This window comes from Sapajus apella, unplaced genomic scaffold, assembly GCF_009761245.1.
Source record: "Sapajus apella isolate SASKATOON/1434 unplaced genomic scaffold, GSC_monkey_1.0 scaffold27, whole genome shotgun sequence".
In the NCBI taxonomy this organism is placed as follows: Eukaryota; Metazoa; Chordata; class Mammalia; order Primates; family Cebidae; genus Sapajus; species Sapajus apella.
Genome location: NW_022436967.1, coordinates 17,598,244 through 17,605,255, shown reverse-complemented (window position 1 = coordinate 17,605,255; position 7,012 = coordinate 17,598,244).

Genomic DNA, 7,012 nt, shown 5'->3' with positions numbered 1-7,012 from the left:
ATCATTAGAGTGAACCGGCAACCAACAGAATGGGAAAAAATTTTTGCAATCTACCCATCTGACAAAGGGCTAATATCCAGAATCTACAAAGAACTAAAACAAATTTACAAGAAAAAATAAGCCCATTCAAAAGTGGGAGAAAAATATGAACAGACACTTTATAAAAGAAGACATATATGAGGCCAACAAACATATGAAAAAATGCTCATCATCACTGGTCATTAGAGAAATGCAAATCAAAGCTACATTGAGATACCATCTCTTACCAGTTAGAATGGCGATCATTAAAAAATGTGGAGACAACAGATGCTGGAGAGGATGTGGAGAAATAGGAACACTTTTACACTATTGGTGGGAGTGTAAATTAGTTCAACCATTTTGGAAGACAGTGTGGCAATTCCTCAGGGACCTAGAAATAGAAATTCCATTTGACCCAGCAATCCCATGACTGGGTATATAATCAAAGGATTATAAATCATTCTATTATAAGGACATATGCATACAAATGTTCATTGCAGCACTGTTTATAATAGCAAAGACTTGGAACCAACCCAAATGCCTATCGATGATAGACTGGACAAGGAAAATGTGGCACATATACACCATGGAATACTATGCAACCATAAAAAACGATGAGTCCATGTCCTTTTTAGGGACATGGATGAACCTGGAAAGCATCATTCTCAGCAAACTGACACAAGAACAAAAAATCAAACACCACATGTTCTCACTCATAGGTGGGTATTTAACAATGAGAACACATGGACACAGGGAGGGGAGCATCACACACTGGGGTCTGTTGGGGGGAACTAGGGGAGGGACAGTGGGGTGTGGGGAGTTGGGGAGGAATAACATGGGGAGAAATGTCAGATATAGGTGATGTGGAGGAGGGCAGCAAACTACATTGCCATGTATGTACCTATGCAACAATCTTGCATGTTCTTCACATGTAATCTAAAATGCAATAAACTATATATATTTCAAAAAATAAAAATAAAATAAAATAAAGAAAATGAAATATAAAAAATAAAAATAACATGTTACAGAGGCATGAAAAAAGGAAGTGGTAATCTGGGAAAATGAAAAACATTGTCTTTAACTCAGGATTTAATGGGTAAGTTTTGGCTTAGATTTTCATTATTTTAAAAGTGTATTCAATAAAGTAATTATTATTTCTTTTAAAAAGGATATTAGATAGTTTTAATGTTTCTCACTTTTTTTTTTCTTTTTTTGAGATAGGGTCTCACTCTGTCTCCCAGGCTGGAATGCAGTGGCATGATATTTGCTCACTGCAACCTCTGCCCCCTGAGCCATCCTCCCAGCTCAGCCTCCCGAATAGCTGGGGCCACAGTCATGCACCACCAGCCTGGCTTAATTGTTTTTATTCTTTGTATAGACAGGGTTTTACTATGTTTCCCAGACTGGTCTCAAACTGCTGGACTCAAGCGATCCACCTGCTTCAGTCTCTCAAAGTGTTGGGACAGGTGTGAGCCACAGTGCCCAGCCCCACTTTTCTTAATAGTGTTTTTCTACTTTTGATAGTCTTAGTAAAATAAGGTTGACTAAATAATAAGTTAAAATGAAGTTAATAAAAATGGGAAGCTATTGCGGGGTGGGAGGGGCATTTTATTCCTGCCACTTAAAAATCACTCAACATGATCATAAATTAACAGGCAGTTACTTATCTCAGTATAGAAAGTGGGGATGGATAACATTAGGAGAAATACCTAATGTAGATAATGGGGGAATGGATGCAGCAAACCACCATGGCATGTGTCTACCAATGTAACAATCCTGCATGATCTGCACATGTACCCCAGAACTTAAAGTATAATAATAAAAATTTTTAAAAAAGGGGAGCCTGACACTGAGAGTCCCTTTTTCCCACTCTCCACTCTTCCCTAACATATCTATCCATATTCATTGATTATATGCATGTTGGCAAGACAAAGTAATTATTTCTGTTTCTCAACCTGACAGAACAAGAGAGAACCTTCCAGAGTGTGAGAAGAAGCTAACATACTTCCAGGGGGGCTTTTATCACATTTAGGGCAATCAAATGCTGCTTTGGGAACTAAATAACCAAATATAAGATATAATTGAGTAAGGGAGTTTGAGGGAGATATCCCCACTTCCGCTTTGAAAAGAACAGGTCTCAGGCGTCAGTGAGGAGGCTGTGGTGGAGGGACTAGCTCAAATTTGGCAGCTGGTACCACCTAGACCTATCCTAAAGAGAGACCGGAGGAGACAGAGGTTGTCTCAGGGATTCATGGAGCCCCAGGCAGCAGAGGGGGGCTAAAAACCATGGAAATTTAGGCCTGGAATGTTAACGTTTAAAGAAGACAGGGCATTTTGGTTATATAAAAATTAAACACTTGTGGCCGGGCGCGGTGGCTCAAACCTGTAATCCCAGCACTTTGGGAGGCTGAGGAGGGTGGATCACGAGGTCAAGAGATCGAGACCATCCTGGTCAACATGGTGAAACCCCGTCTCTACTAAAAATACAAAAAATTAGCTAGGCATGGTGGTGCGTGCCTGTAATCCCAGCGACTCAGGAGGCTGGGGCAGGAGAATTGCCTGAACCTGGGAGGTGGAGGCTGCGGTGAGCCGAGATCGCACCATTGCACTCCAGCCTGGGTAACATGAGTGAAACTCTGTCTCAAAAAAAAAAAAAAAAATTAAACACTTAAAATAATCTCGGATCCTAAGAAATTGACATTTTTCTTTGAGAGGAATATTGAAGACTTTCAATATTCTGGTTAACAATAGGCTGCTGATGGTTTTCTTTCCAAGTAAGGGGAGTTTGGATTTTTTCCAACTCTAAGTAGATCAATTTCTATCAAAAGAAAAATATTTAAATAATATGGGTAAACGAAGCAACAGAAAACAATGACAATTTTACCAACTATGGTGGGTGAAGTAATTTTCCTTTCATATTGATTCTGACTTATCAGACCTGTGAAATATAAATTTAACTGTGAAAATATACTATTCCTTTTATTTCAAAATGTGACTTCATCATTCCTAAATAAAAGAGCGGTACTCTTGCATTTCAGAAATTGGCATTAATTCCCCTCTATTTGCTATGAAAGTAGAGCTCTAATATCCAAATGTAACCACCTGCTATTTCATTTGCTTGTCCCAATAGAGTTTGCAAGCAAAGGTAGAGGTAACATGGCATAGCAGCCAGTGCACTGGAATAGGAATCAGGCCAGAGTCAGGTTATAGCTCAGGTTCTACCAGAGTGACTTTGGGCAAGTTAATTATGCTTTGTGTCTGTTTATTCATCTATCACACACTACAGCTGGATTAGAAGATCCCTAAAATTCTTGCATATCTTAATGCTTAAAGCTCTAGTAAGTGGAAAGCATTCAGTGAGTTGACAGACTGTGTAATCTACAGAGCAACTCTGCTGGCAAGTGAAACAGCAAGGAAAGAAGCCTTTAAGCTTAAGGAAACTTCTGAACTGTAATAAAGCACAGCGGTGTGCCATCCACGAATTTACTCACTTTGTTTTCTAGACACATGTGTTGATCCACAGCATCTCATGTGACATTTTCTGAGCTGTGGGAAGGGGCAACTCTCACGGGCAGCTTTTGCTGAGCTTTTAAGGAAACCCATTCCACAAAGTTGTCTCTTTGGAATCTATCCTTACTGGAATGGCATGTCTCTCAAGATGGCTGTGCTGTGAGTATCCCCTGACCACACCAAACCAGTCACTAAATGTAATATTTTGCATACACTTATATTTATGTGGCTGAGTAAGTAAAAGTTAATGTCATAGGCATTTAATCAGTACCTTTCTGTGGTAGGCAGGATAACAGCCTACCAAAACATCTGCATCCAAAAATGTCTGCCTCCTAATTCTGAAGCCTGTGAATATGTTACCTTACATAGCAAAAGTGACTTTGCAGGTGTGATAATGCTAAGAATCTTTATACGGGAGCGTTAATCTATATCACGTGAGTGTGTCCAACGTAATCACAAGGGTCCTTAATACGATGGAAGAAAGCAGGAGTGACACAGTCAGAGGAGGAGGTGTGACAACAGAAAGCAGAGGTCAGAAATACAGGTTTGAAGATGTTACACTGCTGACCTTGAAGATGGAGAAAGGGGCCACAAGTCAAAGAGCACAGACGTACTCTACCAACCGGAAAAGGGGAGAACATAGATTTCCCCCAGAGCCTCCAGAAACAATGAATGCAGTTTTGCTGACACCTAATTTTAGTCTCATAAGACCCATTTTGGGCTTCTGACTTTCAGGAGTGTAGATAACAAACTTATGTTGTTTTAAGCCACTAAGTGTGTGGGAAATTGTGAGAGCAGCAAGAGGAAACTTAACATACTCCTTACTAATGGGTCATCAGACATTTCTAATATCCATGGAAATTATACAAATACCTCATCTACTCTCCTTATTTCACAGATAAAAAACAGAAGAATCAATGAGGTCTATCTGTCTTCTATACATTTATTTAATGAATTTTTCCAAAGCTTAATGTTAGGAATAAATGAAATAAGTGTTTTTGCATTAAAGTCTCATAGATCAGCTAAACTGCGTGGAGCTGCTGACAGCTCCATATGAGGATGACCCTTAATGTTCTGCTGAGAAACATCCTTTTCTAGATTATAGTTAGAGATAGAAATTTAAAGGAGTCCCACTGAAAACAAACAAGGGCTATTACTAAAGCAAAATGTGAGCTAAGCAGCTAAGCCTCTTTTTATTATTATAAAAGAGATGTTCTCTCTGGTAAGCACATAAAGAAATAGGATTATGGAGAAAAGATGTATGTTCAGGAAGCATGTCACTGACCTTTAAGTTGCATTTGTGAGGACTCGGCTCTGAAATGCCTGTCTTGGATAACCCAGCAGAGGCAGCACTTCTCGTATTATTTCATCTTGACATGATTTGAGGAGGTTTTTCTGACAAGGCTTTTCCAGATGACTGGAATCCTCTGTGCGAACACTATTATCAGATGAGTGCTCTCCCAGGAGTCCGGGAAAGAGCTGCCTTGGACTTGGGTAATTGCCATGAAACAGATTTTCTGAAGAGAACTTAAAATGAGTTAGATTTTTTTAAAAATAAAAAGCCAATATTAAAACTTTAGATATTAATAAGAAGTTAAATATATCTTACTCAGAAATATTTAGCATCTGTGCAAAATAGTTCACAGACCATCTAAAAGCCTACATGTGTCCTGCTAACTTAGTTAAATTCAAGTTTTCTTGTAAGGTCACTTTACTGTTTTTTCTCAGACAGGAAAAGGCTAAATTCCAGTGGTTAAAATTGAAAGGGCACACACAGAACTATTGCTTTGGCCTAATTTAGGGAGCTTTATCATAATTATATAGTTTCTAGTGCTAAGAAGCCCAGGATTAAAAAGATTGTGGTTTTTCTTCCACAATCCCTTTTTTTTTTTTTTTTTTTTTTTTTAATACAGTGTGCCCAGGATGGTCTGGAACTCCTGGGCTCAAGGAATCCTCCTGCCTCGGCCTCCCAAAGTGCTGGGATTATAGGCATAAGCCACCACATCCAGCCTGTAATTTTCCATTTCACTGTTACTTGCCTTGTGCCTCACTTTCTTTTAACCAGGTTCTATGGGCAAATATCATCCCATCTGAGTAACTTGGGGCATATCACCTTAACCTCAATTTCCTTATGTGTGAAATAGGGATTATATTAGCACCAATTCCATAGGGTTGTTGTAAGGGTTAAACAGAATGATTCCAGCAAATCGTTTAGCTGAACTTGATTTTGTATCAGAATGCCGCTATAAGAAAACAAACAAAAAATTCCACCTATGCATTTCCCCAAAACAAATATTTAGAAATATCCCAGAAATTAGAAGGAACAAGGAAGGACACTATTATTTCTATTTATCAACTAAATGCCAGGTAAATTGTATGCATATTTCATTTAGCCCTCATATCTAATAAGGTAAAATTATTAAGCCCTTTTACGTAAGAAAATGGAAAGGTTGAGTAAGTTGTCCAAGGTCCCAGAGCTAGTTAATAAAGAATGGAAGCTTCAGCCCTTGTCTCTTTGATACTAAAGACTTTGATTTTTTTTTTTTTTTTTTATCATGCAGCTTCTCCGGGCTACAGTAAAATTGAAGTATACCCTATTCCAAAAAAGCTTGTACAGAGACAGTTTGAAAGTGCCTTCCTTCTCCGAGCTGCATCCTCAAAGCCCGGGTACTAGCAGAAAAAGCAATGTTAATCATATATTATAGCATTGCTTTATCTTCTAATGAAGGGCAGCAGTGTCTCAGAAAAGGAGGCTCTTGGTTAAGTTCCGTTATAGGCATTGCTTATTTGCTGAGAAGCTGGAAGGGGTGGGGAAAAAAGACCTGAAACCACCGTGCATCATTTTGTCGACAAGAGTCTCATTATTTGGACAGTGAAATCTGTATATATGACTCCCTGTAAGTACTTAGCAGCTAGAAGAGCCCACCAGGAAGGTGCTTTCCTTTGTCTCACTATTGTTTACACTGTCTCTCCAAGGCATTGTTTGTCCTTGAGAGGTTGGGGTGTCTCCCAGCGCCTGAGAAAGGGAGAAGGGAAAGGAGAAGTGGACATGGTTGCAGAAATGTTACCTACCACTGGAGACCAAGAGCAAATCTGCAAGGGCACGGAAGCAGGCAGCAACACATGTTGGAGTACCACCAGCAGAGGGCAGAGGCTGCCCCTGATCACCAAAGTTGCAGCCCCACCGGCACCAGGTGTCTTCAAAAGAGGAACCGAGCCACTGACAAGGGGTCAGCCATAAGATATTGAGTCTCATTGTTCTAGTTAGCAGTAAGAGGAGAGGGAGTGCATGCTAGGAAAAGAATTCTAGGGTAGGAAATACGGTTTTCCTGTAGTTAGAGAGGATTTATTCTGTGAAAATAAAGAGTAGATTACCGTTTTGAAGAGAGGCAAAGGAGGAGAACCCTAAGACTGAAAAATGGATATGTCTGGGAGAAGACATTATGGAAGTGCTTACCTTTTCCTTTCCCTTGGCTTCTGAGAA